This window comes from Schistocerca gregaria, chromosome 2 (assembly GCF_023897955.1).
Source record: "Schistocerca gregaria isolate iqSchGreg1 chromosome 2, iqSchGreg1.2, whole genome shotgun sequence".
In the NCBI taxonomy this organism is placed as follows: Eukaryota; Metazoa; Arthropoda; class Insecta; order Orthoptera; family Acrididae; genus Schistocerca; species Schistocerca gregaria.
In genome coordinates this window covers 764351627-764370215 of record NC_064921.1, presented here as the reverse complement: position 1 = coordinate 764370215, position 18589 = coordinate 764351627, and positions in this window count along the sequence as shown.

Below are 18589 nucleotides of genomic sequence, written 5' to 3'. Positions count from 1 at the left end.
TTTTTTTTTTTTTTTTTTTTTTTTGCAGTCGTTTTGGAGGGTGCGTGGCGAGCAAGCGAGGTCGTTTGAGAATTCTTTTTCGCGCCGATTTATTTCGACAAAGAGTATTCTTTAGTAGTGCAAGTGTTCAAGCATATATTTGGTGAACAGGAAGTGCTACAATTATTTGTGTGAGTACGACTTACGAGGTATACATCGTCGTAAGTGAACATGTGGCGAACTGTGATTTCGTGCCAAAACTGTTAGAACAAAGAGGACAGTGGGACTTGTGGTTCTGTTCGAATTATTTGAATAATTTTCGTTTATAGCAGCCTACATTACTGCTATTGGGGGCTTGGAGTCAAATTATTATTAAAGTAAAACTGTAAACCGTCTCACCAGAGCTAATTTCATTGTGTGAAAGAAAAGGACAACGGCAATGAATAGTGATTGAACTGTGTCGCGAAAAACTGATTTTAGTATAATAATCGACTAATTTTTGTTCCCTAGCATAAACTGTACTTTTGTCTGAGTGAATAAATAATTCAAAAACTATATCAAATGCGCGGGTGTGGAAGTGTATTAATGCACCAAGTGTGGAAATCATCCCCTGAGACTTATGTGAGAGCCAAAATTTGCAATAACATTTTTAACTAACATTTGTATATACACATTCGTGTGAACTCTCTGCAACCGCACTTCTGCATTATTTATCGCCCCGTCGCAACCATTCACCGTAAACTCGGTAAGATCAACGTCATAGTCTTTGCATTTTCTAGCAAAAGATTACATCACTTCAGTCAAAATGTTTTTCACTGTATTTTTTTTCTTGAATGATTTTTATTCCCCCCCACCTGGGGAGGGGTGGGATGACAGCAGCTTAATACGCTGCTCTACAGCCGAGAGACAGTTAAACAAAACAATGGGGAGAGAACAAACAAAAAAGGCGATAAAATGGTGACTTCGTTAATAGCAGTAAATTGGCGGAAAGTTGCGGAACTTACAATACAAACACGGCGTTGACGATACGGATGAAGACACGCAGGAAGGAGACATGCACAATTAAGAACACACGGCGACAGGCTGGTTTCACAGGAGATAGAAACACAACTAGCGACAGTATGGTGGCTGTTTGCAACAGTATCAGGTGATGCACAACACTGAACACTCACTCATAACAGCACTACACAGGTGGCGTGCCGGCACATTTGGGGGAGGGGGGGGGAGGACCCAGATCTATGTGGGCGAAAAGGGGGTAGGAGAGGAAAATAAAAGAAAGGAGAGCCAATGGAGAGAAGAGACATAGAAGGGGGGTTGGGCAGATGCGAGAAAGAGGAGGAAAGGCCGTCGATGGGAGAGCAAAAAGGACTCAGGGGAGAGAAGGGAGGCAGAGAGAGGGTAGGTGGGGAAACAACAGGATGGAAGGGGGGAGAGGGAGCTTGAGGAAGGACAGAGAAAGGGAGGGGGAAGTAAAGATCAGAGTTGATAGGAAGGATAAATAGAGGGAGAGAGGGTACCACATGGGAGGGGGAGTTGACGGAAGCCACCTTGGGAAAGAAGATGAAGGGTGTAGTGTTGAAGGGTAGTGGGGACACAACAGTGAAGACGAGGCAGAGGCTGGGGGTTGGAGAGGAGAGGAGCAACCATGGGACGAGGGGTATCGAGGCAGCAGAAGGTGTAGAGGATGCTAATATGTCCGACAAAGAGGAGCAGATGGGGGAAAGGAATCAGGTCGCAGAGGATCCGTGTGGGGGATAGGAGGCTTATATGGAAGACGAGGTAGAGGGCATGGCGCTCAATGATCTGGAGGGAGTCATAGAATTTTGGGCTGGGGGGGGGGGGAGATATCCAGGTGGGACTGGCATAACAGAGGATGGGACGGATTAAGTATTTGTAGGTGTGGAGGATGGTAGAGGGGTTTAACCCCCATGTCCGGCCAGAGAGGAGTCGGAGGCAGTTGTGGGCTTTGAATTGGATAGAATGGAGATGAGAGATCGAGGTGAGGTGACGGTTAATGGTGAGACCAAGGTAGGTGTGGGTGGGGGAGAGGCGGAACAGATGGGTGCAGATGGTAAGGGAAAAATCAAGGAGCCGGAAGGAGCGAGTGGTACAACTTTGATGATTGCCTGGGTCTTGGAAGGACTGATTTTCAGGAGCCACTGGTTGCACCATGCTGCTAAAATGTCAACGTTTGACTCTATTTTTTTTATTCTTCTCAGCATTTGAATGTTTTTTTTTCTTTCTTTATTGTTAATATTATCACCTTATACAAGGCGGGCTGTCAGCAGCAGAGTACGCCGCTCTTCAGCTTCGAGTTTAACAAAAAGTAGTACATATAGGAGGCACAAAGAAAAACAATCAAAACGGCGGGCAAAAAATAGTAGACACTAAAAAACAAACAACATCGAGCCATTCATGCTGGACGAGAAATATCACTAGCACTAGTTGACACGGCGCACATAACATGGATGTCGGCAACGGCACACCTGAACAGTGGTGGCGTGACGGCGAAGAACACAAAACACAAACGAAGGCACACACACGAGACACTGATGGCGATGATATACAGTGCGCGAATGTTCACTACCCGTGTATGAGTCCATGGACCTACCAAGAGAGGAGGAGGGGGGCAGGGGTGGAAGAGGGAGAGGGAGAAGGAGAGGGGAGGAACGATGCCATGGGCAGGGGAGGTAGGGGGAGGGGAGAAGGGGGGAAGCCCGGAGCAAGAGAGGTGGAGGTAGGGGACGGGGAAAAGGAAAGAGAAGGGAAGGAGGGTGTCAATAGGAGAGGACACAGGAAGTGGGGGTGGGGAGGATCAAAGTTGATAGGAGGGGTAGATGGAGGGGAGGAAGATTTCATCAGGGAGGGGGAGCTGGCGAAAGTCACCTTGGGAGAGGGTAAGGAGGGTGGAGAGATGGAGACTGGGTGGGACATGGGAATACAGACACTGCAGCGGGTGGTGGTGGGAGAGGATGGGCGAGACAAGCAGGTGGGGAGGGTCGAGTTTGCGGGAGGTGTACAGTATCCGTATCCTTTCAAGGAAAAGGAGCAGGTGGGGGAATGGAATGAGATCGTACAGGATCCGCATGGGGGAGGGGAGACGGATGCGATAGGTGAGGCGGAGAGCATGGCGTTCAAGGATTTGAAGAGATTTATAAAAGGTAGGGGGGGCAGAGATCCAGGCCGGATGGGTGTAGCAAAGGATAGGGCGGATGAGGGATTTATAGGTGTGGAGAATGGTAGAGGGGTCCAGACCCCACGTAAGGCCCGAAAGAAGCTTGAGGAGACGGAGTCGGGAGTGTGTGTTGGCTTGGATTGTCTGGAGATGGGGGGTCCAGGAGAAGCGACGGTCGAGGGTGACGCCAAGGTACTTGAGGGTGGGAGGGAGGGCGATAGGACGGCCATAGATGGTAAGATAGAAATCAAGGAGGCGGAAGGAAGGGGTGGTTTTGCCTACAATGATCGCCTGGGTTTTGGAGGGATTGCCCTTGAGCAACCACTGGTTGCACCAAGCGGTGAACCGGTCAAGATGGGATTGGAGAAGGTGTTGGGAGCACTGGAGGGTGGGGTCAAAGGCAAGGAAGGCGGTGTCATCGGCAAACTGGAGAAGGTGGACGAGAGTGATGGCGGTGGCATGTCCACCGTATACAAAAGGTACAGAAGGGGGGAGAGGACGGAGCCTTGGGGCACTCCAGCGGAGGGAAAAAAGGTGTAGGAGTCTGTGTTATGGATGGTGACGTAGGAAGGACGGTGGGAGAGAAAGGAGCCGATAAGACGGACGTAGTTAATGGGAAGGGCGAAGGTTTGGAGCTTGAAGAGGAGACCAGAATGCCATACGCGGTCATAAGCTTGTTTGAGGTCCAGGGAGAGGAAGATAGCGGAGCGATGGGAATTAAGGTGGTCGGAAAGGAGATGAGTGAGGTGAAGGAGAAGGTCGTCGGAAGAGAAGGACGGCCAAAGGCCACACTGGGTAACAGGAAGGAGGCGGTGCTGGCGGAGATGCTGGTGGATGCGTTGGGTGAGGATAGATTCCAGGACCTTGCTGAAGACTGAGGTAAGGCTGATGGGACAGTAGGAAGAGATGGCGGACGGCGGTTTGCCAGATTTAAGGAACATCAGGATACGGGAGGTTTTCCACAGGTCGGGGTAGTAACCAGTGGACAGGACTACATTGTAGAGTCTGGCCAAGGTGGAGAGGAAAGAGACAGGAGCTTCACGAAGGTGTCGGTAGGTGACACTATCGTGACCAGGAGCGGTGTTGCGTTTTGTGCGGAGTGTAGCAATGAGATCCTGTGTAGTGATAGGGGCATTGAGCTCCGTGTGTGCAATGTTGTCCAAGTACTGGAAACCAGGTGCGAGGGAAGGGACAGAGGTGTCAGTTCGATCGCGGACATCCGAGAAAAGGGAGTAATCGAACTGGGGATCATCAGGGATGGAAAAGACATCGGACAGGTAGGAGGCAAAGTGATTGGCCTTACTAAGGGTTTCAAGGTAGGGGTGATCATCATCGAGAAGAGGATAGTAGGGGGAGGATTTAGTTCCGGTAAGGCGACGGAAGGCTGACCAGAACTTGGACGAGTTGATAGGTAGGGTAGCATTTTAACGGGTGCATGTCTGTCGCCAGTCCCGGCGTTTCTTGGCCGCGAGCAAATTTCGAATGTGTCGCTGGAGTTGCAGTTGCGGCCAAGGATATTGGCGGAGGAAAGGACAACATCAGGAGTGGAGTTGGATTCGGGACGGGTGTGCTGGGGGATGGGGATGAGGTCGCCTTGAAGGGAGGAGAGGAGCCGATGCCACCGCCGTGACAGGGCGGCGGAACGACTGTGAATGTTGAGGTCGGCGGCGCTCACGTACGCTCAGGTACGGTCAACGTGGGAGAGGAAGTCGAAGGCAATAGGGGCGCTAGGGCGGACGTAGATGGTGGCGCAGGTAACGGTAAGGCCGGGGAAGAAGAGACTAAGGATCAGGTGTTCGGTGGGGTCGGTAAGTCAATAAGCACATCCAAATTCGTTGCAATTGTCACGGCAGTACAGCAGTACGGCAAAGTTCGCTCGCTGCCGCTAGATGGCACCGGTCTCTTCGTTTGTGGCGGGATTCAGCGCTGTCGCATTAGGTTCGCTTTGCGCTCTACCAAAGTAAACTTGGCTGCGCCATCATCTGTTTGCACCAATGAAGAACAGCGTTCTCTATCCTGATTTTTGTGGTCTAAAGAGGTACCAGGAATTGAAACCCTTAAAAGATTTTCAAGACCATATCAGAACACTGCTTTAGCATAATGGATTGTATACCAGGGGACTGAATAACTCAAAAGCGGCCGAGCAAGCGTGACGCACGAGAAAAGTGCGGCACTGATACCAATAAGGAGCAAATCGGTGACTGATTTAGAATAACGGACGAGTGACTCTTGAGAAAATGACAAACCAAATTCACATTAATCACAGTTCTGCATATGATATCATTCTTAACAGGCTCAACTTTCTTAAAGTCTGTGCAAGCTGCGACCCAAAAACTCAGTGGAAACCGCCACCGCATTCAAGCTAGTACAACACACGTAGGTGACGTTTGCTTCTAGTTAGTCTCTAGAAGCGGAATGGTATTATTATCAACACTGAATGTCTGTCATATGTTTTGAGTAAGTACGCTATTTGCTGAGATGGAACGCTGAAGCGGGCCTGAACGAGCTGTGGTTGAGAAGCCCTTCTACAAAAACGGTGACTGTGTTGCTGCTAGACGGGAATACCGTCGTCATTTCAGCCTTGGACGGCATGATCCTGTACCATCACACATGCAGTCAGGTTTGGGGTGAAAAACTATGAAGCAACAGGAAGTGCACTTAAGATGAAATCACAAGGAAGGGCCAGAAGTTGTCTCTCACAGGAACGAATACAGGAAGTGCGAAATGCTGTAACCGCCAGTGCAAAGCTTTCCGTGAGACAAATAGTGGGAATGTCCAGTCTCAGTGTTCCAAAATTTTACATAATGATTTAATGTTGCAACAGTACCAAATAAAAGTTGTACAACATTAAGTGAAAGTGATTATAAAAAACGAATTACTGTCTGTTGAACTGTTGGCAAAAATTAGAGACAGTGAACACTTCTAAAATTTTCTGCTGATGAGTGACGAGGTACATTTGCATCTCATTGGTTACATCAATAAATAAAACCTCCGTTACTGGTGTGAGGTACTCCTCAAAAAGTCCACCAGTGCCTCTTACACAGCCTGAAAGTCAGCGTGTGGTGCATTGTCTCTTCAATGGGCATAATCAGCCGTTTCTTTTCTGAAGATGGACGTTTACAAGAAACCACAGACAATTTTTAGCAATATGCTGCCATGGCTGACACATTCCTCGCACATGAACCTGAACAGTTTCCTGCAAATTAGTAATGATTTCAGCAAGATGGTGCTACGTCCCATTGTGCTCGAATTTCAGTGGCAGCAGTGTCTTGTAACCACACCGTTTCAAGGAATAGGGACATTTTGTGGCCTCTCTGATTCCCGACTTATTGGTCTTAAATTACGTTCTCTGGGGGTTTCTGAAACACAGAGCATCTGCTATACAAAATGGCGGAGCTGTAAGACACTATTCGTGCAGAAAACAGAAATATTTCTGTACTTATGATGGTTGAAAGTGCCTTAACGATTTATATCGCAGTTTGTCAGAGCGTCAACGAGACTATGGTGGTCGCATATGAGACATCGTTTTCAAAACATGAACAGTGCACGAAATGGCAATACCAAAGGGATTCGTTGTTGTGGTGCAGAATGATTTACAATATAATCATCAGCCTGTTTCGCTATATGCGAACTGGACGATTTTCGCAACCTGTATTTTGTTCTGTGGAAAGTGTGAGCAACAGCTAAATAGAATATGAGTTGTCATATAATTGCTGTGGAACTGAGGAATGTACAACAATGCTTTTCTTCCGACTTCTATAGCGAAATCATCACGGGAGTTGATCCTCACAGAGCTTAACATCCTAACGAAGAAACTATAAAATTATATTAATCCAGCAAAATGGAGATGAATACGCAATCTCATTATGGTGTTGCTAGAAGAAACCACGTAACAAAATGTTTACAGCGATTCACTTATAACAGATGTAAAAATAATGATCATAAACTCACCACAAATGTGTGAAGATGGTTTACTTATTTTAGAGATAGTTTCTTATTATAAAATGTGTATTCGTATCGCTGTCTAGTTTGGTAATATCATCATGATTTTCGTCGGGTGCTTCAACTTTCCTATTTTTTGTTTTGTTGGAAGCGTAAGTTAAAGCCTTTAACACATAAAACAACAAGTTCCTATGTCAGTAATTGTTAATAATCACTTTATTGTCGCTTCCTTAGGTTATATTTATAAGGCTAATATCGAGCTGTAACACACGTCATCAAATAGTAATGAAAGTACAAAATTAGTGAGCCTGGTGAACTTTTTGTTCAGTGGTATTATCGTCGTAGTCTATTCTGAGGAACGCCAGAAGAAAAAGAAGCACAACATGTAAATTATTTTAGTGGTACTACTGTCTGGATCCGCTGTGGTTCAGCAGACCTTGTGCTTGATGACCGCTTTTATGTTTCGGACATCAGAACTCAGCTTGTTACAAGTAGTAGTACGTAAAAGGATACAAAGTACATTATATAGTCAGAACTCTTAATCTTTCGTATTTATAGTGACATTGAAGCACTATATCTGTTTTAAATGAAACTATTTAACTTTACTAGCTCTATTCGACTTATCTTTAAGAAGGGAGTACAGCGATGTAATAGGTACTTGTTAATGTTATCAGATTTCCTAGAAATTCAAATGAAAACATTTCAAAGTGGAATCGGAACGGTTGGCTCGGTAGGCGCCTCTTTTAGCCAAAGATTTTTATGAAGATATTAGCAAGCGTTAGTAACCGTTGTACTTCCTACTTCAAAAGTTTTCGCATGATGACAAAAAGACTGCGTTGTGCAGTTCATATGTTGAACAGTGAAGTGGCTTGTATCAGCACTGAGCTTTGCGGTGTGGAGTGAATTCAGCTTACTACACTGTAACGATTAGTTGCAAATCCGCATGACTTATACTTCATCATGATGACAACCAAGATTTGAAAAAAAAAATAACGAGACCTCCTATAGAGACAGACGTTTAAAGGAAACAGTTGCAATAGCGCTCTCTGACACATTACTTTAGAACAATCTCCTACCAGTATTCATCCAGTGTGTCTCAGTTGGTTCGAGAGCTCAAACAGATGGTGATCGTTAAGTCAAAAATAGTGATAATAACTACAGAACTTTCGATTTGACGACACGTATCAAAAGGTAAAAAGATTTTTTAGCTTTACGATTAATTAAAATTTACAACTGCTATGTAAGAGAGCAGGTTCAAATGGTTCAAATGGCTCTGAGCACCATGGGACTTAACTTCTGAGGTCATCAGTCCCCTTGAACTTAGAACTACCTAAAAGTAACCCCCCTAAGGACATAACACACATTCATACCCGAGGCAGGATTCGAACCTGTGACCGTAGCGGTCGCGTGGTTCCAGACTGTAGCGCCCAGAACCGCTCTACCACCCCGGCCGGCTAAGAGAGCAGGAATATCTATCTAAATCACATAACGATTTTTTTAAATGTTGTTACCCCATTTCGAAGTAGGTTTTATTGCACAGTGACACTGAAGTTGTTTCAGAAATTTTAAGTGTCGATCTGATGTTCAAAGGGCTGAAACGTGTTGGGTTGATGCGTAAGTTCGTAGCGTTTTTTCGTAAGCTTAATAAAGACAACAGATACACATAACAGAGACTTTAGTCATCAGTAACGTATTTTGTGTGTGTTTAACTGGGGACCTAGAAACGACAGAGAGTCTTCACTTTGCCGTAGCCCTCAGTGGTTCACAACCCCACAACAGGCCACAGCAGTTCACCCACCGCACCGCCGCCCCACACCGAACCCAGGGTTATTGTGCGGTTCTGCCCCCAGTGGACCACCCACCCTCCCCCCCCCCCCCCCTCCCCCGGGAACGACACATACTAGACGAGTGTGGCCCCAAATGTTTTCGTGGTAGAGTAAATATGGTGTACGTGTATGTGCAAAAATCACTGACACAGTTTAACTGAGGCGGAATAAGGGGAACCAGCCCGCATTCGCCGAGGCAGATGGAAAACTGCCTAAAACCCAATCACAGGCTGGCCGGCACACCGGACCTCGACACTAATCCGCCGGGGGGATTCGTGCCGGGGACCGGCAACCCTTCCCGCTCGGGAAGCAGCGCGTTAGACCGCGAGGCTAGCCAGGGAGGCTTCAATAATGTATACTCGATTACTGTTTACAACAGTCTGTCAATGCTGGGGTAACTATTCGAGTCTGCGACTGTAGCCATGTTCGGAGCACATTTTCATCCGGAGGGGAAATTCCTGGACGGTTGTTCGATGAAGAGCGGAAAAGGTGAAAATCTAAAGGCGCAACATCAGATAAATAAGGCGGGTGCGGAATGACTTCCCAACCAGGGTCTTGTATAGTGTTTTCTGTCAGTCAAGCAAAATGCGAGTTGGTGTTATCATGGAGCAGCATCAATTCATGCAATCTTCCTGGTCGTTGTTCTTGAATTGTGTCTCAGTCGTTGACAAATGTTAGCAGTGACGGTTACACCTCGGGGAAGCAATTCAGAGTACGCCACACCGTCTCTGTTACATCAGATGCGTACCATTTTCTTTTGTGGATTCACGCAGGTCTTTGTACTGGGAGGTTCTGCTTTGTTCGGACTCAACCATTCCTTTCTTTTTCTTATGTTTTCATACGGACACAATTTCTCGTCACCAGTAACGATACAGGATAGGAATGGTCGGTGTTGTTCACGAGCCAATTGATGACGAGCAAGAAGAGGTTCATATATGGTGACCCGATAATTTTTGTGTTTTTCGCTTACAGGATGCCGTACCCAAACATGCGATTTCTGAACCTTCCCATTTCATGCAAATGTCGCACGATGGTGGAATAATCACATTTCATCACATTTGTCAGTTCTTGAGTACACAGAAGTGGACTGATGCATTTCAACGACCTTCATCAAACCCCCAAGATCTTCCAGAGTCCGGAAAATCAATAATGTCAAAACGATCCTCCTTTTAAAAAAAAAATGGCTATAAGCACTATGGAACTTTACATCTGAGGTCATCAGTCCACTAGACTTAGAACTACTCAAACCTCATCAAGCTAAGGACATCACACACATCCATGCCCGTAGCTGGATTCGAATCTGTAACCGTAGCAGCAGCGCGGTTCCGAACTGAAGCGCCTAGAATCGCTCTGCCACAGAGGCCGCCTGATCCTCCTTAAAACGAAAAAACCATTTGCTTACCGTGGTATGTCCAGTGGCATTATCCACACACACGGCGAAAATGTTTCTGGCTGCCTCCGCTGCTGTCACCCCTCTACTGAACTCAAACAGAAGAATATGTTGGCCGGCCGCTGTGGCCGAGCGGTTCTAGGCGCTTCAGTCTGAAACCGCTCGACCGCTACGGTCGCAGGTTCGAATCCTGCCTCGGGCATGGATGTGTGTGATGTCCTTGGGTTAGTTAAGTTTAAGTAGTTCTAAGTCCAAGGGGCTGATGAAGTCAGATGTTAAGTCCCGTAGTGGTCAGAGCCATTTGAACCATTTGAAAAATATGTCGGAAATATTCCGTTTTCTCTATTTCTTTCTCCACCTTCTAGCGTCCGCAGCTCCGCTCCATCTCCAAATGACAAAAAGATAATACGGAAATTGAAATAGCAACAGTTAACTAAAAATTAAAATGACATTTTACAAATAAATCCATAGCAGCCGGGGAACCATGAAGCAAATCAAAAACGCTCCGAACTTACGCACCAACATAATACAATAAAATATTCTACTACATAAAAAATCAATAAAGTAGGGGATATAGACAGCACTGTTGGCAGAAGTTCATAACGATCGCGGAACTATTCCAGAAATTTACTTTCTCTGTTTATAAGAGCGAGAAGAGAGAAACTTTCTGTAAAAATATAATTAGCATGTGTCTACCATAGTGAATGGTAGCAAATGCTGCCTGTATCCTTCACGTTCTGCCCTTCTAATGCGATATAGTCTGGACTAGCTGCATCAAACCGTATAGTAACTCGCTTAGCAACTGCAGGCTGACAGCATGAAAGCGAAACTAAGCTGCGCTGCTGCAGCTGGTAACAGCGGTAATGAGTGTGTGCAGGGCTAGTGACCTTTATATGCGTGATCGACACGTCGAGGCTCTTGTGAAAATTACTAATGGGTATGGCTCACTACAAGTCAAACGAGTGTGCTTTGAAATATCTTTTCAAATACATTTCTAGCACTTTCACGCGACTATCAGATGCTGCCTTTAAATAGGTATTCTAAGAGAACTTGTAAGAGAACGTATTACTCGATAACAATTCCTAATGCTTTAACATATGTTCATTACACTGCCCTCCCTTTACTCATTGATTCTGTCGAGAACCACGTCATTCCTTATCGATGCACTTAACATTGAGCACCCTTCTTTAACATCACATGTCGCTCTTCGATTATATTCTTATCCATGTCTCTGACTATCAACGATTCTGGTTACAGTACTGTTCTCCAGACGTACGTTCTGTTATTTCTTTCGAAAATCAAGGCCTATGTTTGACGCTAAATATCTTTTGGTGAGGAATGCTCTCTTTACCTGCTTCTTGCCGGTAACGGGTGGTTATCATTAAAGTGACAGTGGTCAGCGTTGCGGAATACCACGCCAATGGGCCCGGGTTCGATTTCCGGCTGGGACAGATTTTGTGTTGTCATCATCATTTCATCCCTATTTCCGTCGCGCAACTCGCCCAACGTGGCGTCGAATGCAATAACTATTGGCCCTCCCCGAATGGGGGACACCCGGCCCACAATGCCGTACGCTCATTTCCATTTAGTGCTTGTGACAGTGCTCCGAATGCCGCAGTCCAGGCTGTATACATCGTTGGACGCTGAATCATTGTAGGTATTTTCGGTACGATCGTGGAGTATACGGAAAAATAGCAGTTCCACTTTCTGCCAACAGGTGAAAATATGGCGCTGTGAACGTTCAGAATGTGGTGTGGTTGCAGGGAAAGGGGAGGAACGACCAAATACATGATAACGGTGGTTCTGGCACCTTTATTAGGATATGGTAACAAGTTACAACATGTGTTCAGTATGTCCTCCTGACTCACCAACATGCTACACCCATAGCACTGCATGGTTGGCAGTCGCTCGCAGAGTATCCTGTGTAATGTGGGTGATATGTCATCTTACGCTAGTTTTCAGATTTTCCTAGAGATGATGCGGTCTTTAAATTACCTAAGCTTTCTAGAAACAAATCTTTCACCTGACAAGTGACACGTCGCGTCGCCCCATCTTGCGCGAAAATAGTTGTGTGGACATAGTTGAGTTCTTCGAAAGCTGGATTCACTTGTTGCATAAGGACTTGCTTATAACATGAAAATGTCGCTGGGCACCCAGCAGGTCCGCGAGGAGTCATCTCCCCGAAGAAAATCGAATGGAGAATGAAGGAGATTGTGAAACCACAGTCACACAACCTGTTCCTGCACAATGTGTGGCAGAGTAGAACCCCATATGTGACAGTTCTTTTCATTCACGGCGCTGTGCAGAGTAAAATATGCGTCGTCTACCCAAAGAATATTCCTTGGCTGCATGAAACCCATTTACATTCGTGTCAAAAAACGTAGAGCGAAGTAGCCTATCTTGAGGGATACCGGTATAAAATGCGCCCCAAAATCTTTTGAACTGTTGACCAAGGAGAGACAATTTTCATGACAATGGCTGCAGAATTTGAAGCATGTGTTACACGGTCGGCTACAGCTACGTGAACTTCATCAACAACTGGCATCGGAATGAGCCGCTTTCTTCTCCATGTTGCACTACCTAACTCAGATGTGCCTTCAAATTTCTTGATGATATTCCTTAGTCGGTTTGTTCCCTCCTCGCAGCTGTTTCTGTCGGCGCTATCCCCGAAATGAAGTGTTGGTATTGCTACCGTTCTGTTAAAACAATTTTACTAACTGCGCACGGTCTTTATTCTCAATAGCCATTGCATCTGATATCATAATTACAAGCTTCTGAACGTTTTACAGTAACAGCACTTCACAAAAGAAATCAAGATACGTCGCCAAATGACAAATAGCACACTTATGTTAAAACAGGAATCATTCCACATTCTCATTGCATACAGCTCCATATTTTTACCTGGTGGCAGAAAGTGGAACTATTATTTTTTCATCATACTCCTTGGGCGCACCGTGGTGTACACAGCCAACATTGCAGTACTGTCAGTTTAATTACAACCACCCTCTATATCCTCTTTGTCATTCTTGTCTTGTATTATTTTGCTTCCAAGATTGCTGATTTCGATCTCGTCGTCAACTATGAAGTTTCGAATTTTAATGAGAACTCTGTCGCTGACCTCGTTTGTGCTGATTCTCAGTACATTCGTCTTTCTTTAGAGTAATCTCAATGCGAATACTGTGTACAGCAGACTATTCCTCCACTGAACTGATCTAATATTTCTCCCTCACTTTCCTTAGGGTAGCAGTATCATTAGTAAATCCTATCATTGACATCATTTCATCCTGAATATTAATCTCTTTTCTAAAGCTTTCTTTTCTGTTCTTCGCTGCTTCTTAATGTAAACGGTAAACAACAGAGGACTTACGCTCTTTTTACTTGTAATAATGAAAAATTCGCTCATGATCTTACATACGTCTTCCAGATAATTAAAACACTAATAATCTTCTCGTACTGAACCTTAGCAGTAATGCACCGTTTGGAGGTAGAACACATTCTTCTTGAAAACAGTGTTATTTGAATTTGGTGTCGAATTGGTGCCACGGATACAGTCCGAGGAAACGTCTAAGATATTTTTGCCAGTTGCGACATGAGATACCTGTTCGCCAATGTTTTGTATTCACATACCATCGCATTACCTAAGAGTCGCAGTGACTCACAAACTGAATGGAAGGCAGCTAAGATCTGCGTGAGACAATAGTGAATTACAATCTCCGCGTCCCTGTGGCTAAGTTGCTAGAACAGAGTCAATTATTTCGTTGACGTCAATCACAGTGGAGCATGTTTTTGGACAGACAAGTTGTATGCAGTTAGAATTATAAGATACTCTGTTACAAGATCGTATTTAGATACTCTGTTACAAGATCGTATTTACACTTTCTTTTACCTCGTAATATTGAGTTCTACGTTCAACAGACAAGAAAGAAGAATTGAACTTTGAATTTTTATCATAGGAAATGTTGTATGTAGGCAACATATAATTGTAGTATCAGTTAATCACAGTGGCGTGGCATTAAATTCACCGATCATCGAAAACATACCTAATAGCCAGTGTGTCCACCTTTGTCGCGGATAACAGCAGCGACGCAACGTGACATGGAAGCAATGCGGCCTCGGTAGTTAGCTGGAGGTAGTTGGCACCACATCTGCAGACACAAGTCACCTAATTCCCGTAAGTCCCGGAGAGGGGGCGATGAGCTCAGACGCCGTGTTCAGTCACATCCTAGATGTGTTCGATCGGGTTCATTGCCCATTGCACACACGGGCATCAGCTTACTAATACTACGTTCACCATGCATGCGTCTCACGAGCAGTCATTCCACGACAGGTGACGCTCCACACGAAATTTTTGTGCACATTTGGAACTACAATAGAGCCACTGAGAACAGCTAACTAATGTAACACTTCATATCTGTTCCACTACAGATTTTGAAAGCTCTCTGTTAGAGGTGTCTTTCATACATGTATCAGTCCACGAGGTGCTCGGCACTTGCATGACATGGAGACTGTAAAGTCCATTCTTTACTCTGCTAGTAAAGTCTGTTCTTGGCTATGCAGCATATCTGCAAGCAACACTTTGAACTCAGAGCCATGTCAACAAATGAGGTCGCTCGGCACCGAGTTTCGATAGGGTAGCATGGGTAGTGATCTATTCCACACACTACCTGCCTACACTTGGTTCAAATGTCTCTAAGCACTACGGGACTTAACATCTGAGGCCATTAGTCCCCTAGACTTTGAACTAACTAAACCTAACTAACCTAAGGACACCACACACATCCATGCCCGAGCCTGGATTCGAACCTGCGACCGTAGCAGCAGCGCGGTTCCGGAGTGAAGCGCCTAGAACCGCTCGGCCACAAACCTACGCTTGGAGCCGCCAAGATATTGTCTACATTGCGCTGTATTATGAAGTTCAGACATTTTGTCTCTTGAATGATTTAAGATTAGCAGTTCTGCACTGCAGTTCCCAGCAGTCTCCGTGGTAACGTTGCTTGATAGCGTTTCGTTTGTCTAATTACATTTTACATGATTCTTCAGGTGCATTTCTGCATCCGTGTGTGCAGTTGTGTATCTGTGTGCAAGGTTAGGTCTTTGTTCGATTGCATCTTTGTTCCTAATATTTAACTATCAATATGGGTTTTCCATTTAAGTCCTCCACAGATGTAAGTCGAATTTCACATTATATTCCCACCCATTAAATAGTGTTATGGGGATTGGGAAGTATACGACGTTCCTTTCTAATTTTGTAACTGCATTATATTTGTACAACTACTGTTTACAGACATTTGTAACCACCATTCAGGAATTTTCAACTTCCTTTCCAATGATAACTACATGTGGTTTAATTTCTCTCAAGAATTATCCTTTACCTGAAATCATACTTCAGTTTCACGAACTCTTAGTCAGAGCAACATGTGATCGATTAATTGTTGTCTTCAGTAGTAACATGTGCAAGCACAACTTGCTGTCAGTCACCTGTCGTCAGGGGAATTAGTACCGCTACAAAGTTCCTTCAGCAGATGAACTATTTAATAGTTTTCTAGACAGCTTTCGGATAAATTAAGAAACGTATGAAGTTGCCGAGAACGTCTATCTTAGAAACTTTCTACAGTATTTTTAGTTTACATGTGTCTGTACAGAAGAAGTAGAAGTAAAGAGTCACCTCGATATAAAAACTGATCACGATACTTTGCTGGATATAATAGACTGTACTTCTCCGAATTACATTATGTGAGTCGTATTCCATGGATCCCGTGGGAAGGGGTCTCTAGGATATGGAACGTAGTCCCAGATCTACATTCTAAGTGAGATACAATTAAAATCTTAATAGGTCTCAGTATTCCTTATTAAAAATTGCGTCTTGCTCAGAGGGGTTCATGTCATCTTATTTCCACCTGTAGACGACAAGTGTGAACAATATAGGCAGGAGGGCTACGGGGCTTCTGGCACACTTTACACTTAAAAGAGGTATTGAAGTATGCAGTACTAATGACAATTCACGATGGTGTCCTCTTTACTTTGTCAAGTGCCAGTTGCCTATAAGCAGGGGCAGGAAAAATGACCTTTGCCTCTGACATATGCAGACATGACGCCATTAAGAGAAAATGCTGTAAATTTGAAAATTTGTGGAAATTTAGAAACTATTGCATTTCTTGCAACCAATCACAGTGAGTGAAAAAGTTACACACACACATTCCAGTACTTACAAGCATGTAACACTCTTTTTTGTATAGTATTCAGGAGTATTCATCCAAATTACGCAAACACATACACACACACACACACACACACACACACACACAAGCACACATTCACAACACTGCATGACTTACAACCTCCCACGCTTTTCTCCATTCAGAGCATAATATGTTAGCCACCATTAAAATGGAAGAGTCAATTATGGTGAATCCCCCTCTGGACTGTGTTCATAATGTATGAATGATTTGAATTATTTATCAAAAAATACATCACACACTTAAAAAACATCTGAAGTGCGTAAAATGATGAAAATTTTGTCAACTGTGCTTTCATTATTGACTTCAAAAATTATTCATGGACAGGCTCACCAGTCACATCGCTAAATTTCATTGAAAGCAATATGTTATTCACTATAGAATACTAGAAAGAGTATGTAACTTACTCTCTATAACTAATTAAAAACTAACATTTGTTTCTATAGTTCAATTAAGAAATTAAAATATGTAGTTGTCCAACATGAGTTTTACTTTTCATACTATTCCACAAAACTTCCAAAACGCGAAAAAAATCAACTGCTGCTTTGATGCTCCTGTTGCTTGTCTTCATCAACAGGTGACTGCATCTGTAAGTGTAATAGCACTTATTAGATGGTAGTTAATGAATGCTTCCATACCACTAAAAGTTTAGCTGACTGTTATTGCCCAGTCCACAATATGCAATGGACAGAAGTTAGAAAGTATAGCTTTTCTTAATTTCTATCAGCAAATTAAACACCAAATCAACATCATTAACATTATTTCAGATCATTTAACAGTAATTAATTGAAAGTTTTAATTAGTCAGAAAACCTAATGTTGTGAATTAACATACTATCGTAAATTTCAGAAAAGTTTATAATTTCATTCTCGTGATGTTAGGAGAAATATCTATGTTGTAATTAAATCAATAATTAAATAGTAAAATTCGTAAATTTCAACTTTCCTAACAACAAAGTTTTGGAACATTTTTCAGTCATCTGCTGTATTTAACGTGACTTCGGCATTTTATGTATCATATCAATAACGAACAACTAATTAGGTCAGTTGTAAGTAACATTTTCATCAACGATTCTCGAACAGCCTTATGTAAACGCTATTGATTTTCAGTCATTTTGATACTATGAAAATATCATATACAACTTTAACCTGAAATTCCGTTTCAGCATTTTGTAATATCCTTCAGTTAATGTTAGGAATAAAATCCAAAGGAAATCAAGATGTCATTAATGGCTTTACAGTAGGTATTGTTATTGTAAATTCATGACCAAATTTCCACACAGAAATGAAAAGAAGAAAATTTAGAAATATATTCAATATGAATCATGAATTATTATCTTTAAAACTGTACTAACAGTTGGATGGAAATCATTAACATTTCGTTGTAAATCAGTGAATGTAATTGTTTTTGACACTGGACCAAAGACCATACATTGTTAAGATATGATATACATTGAGCAGTGCAAAGCACGTGAAATCAGTAGCGGTTTGGCCAATGAAATAATGCATAGTCTGTAACAGTTGGTAGTAAACAGTTTGAACATCTTTGACAATGCTTATAGAAAATACGTCTGCTCTTAAAAGGATTCATCAGTGTGTTGAAAAATACTAGTTTTACATCCAAGTTTTCATCATGTCCGAAATACAGGTAAATCTGCAATATATTTCCCATAACGGACTTAATTGGTGGGGGATATTCAACGGTTCAAAGTTAAGTATTCCACTGCAAAAACCACATCACTCTCATACTACAATGAATCTGTCATAATGAGAAACGCTTTAGCCAGATCTGCAGTTGTAGTAACATTAGATCTGCTGGAGTCTAGCTGGGATCACAGCATGTGCGTAGATTGGCTATTCATGAGCATTTGTTTCAGATGCTAATTATAATAACCATACTTAGTGAAATCTCATGAGACACAAGGACTGGTGGAAGAAAGAACTGAAAACCAGCTTTGTGTAAGTCTGAATTGGAGCAAGCTTGGCTGAAAGTAACGAATATCTGAAAGAAGAACTGTGAATCGGAATAAATTGTGGACATC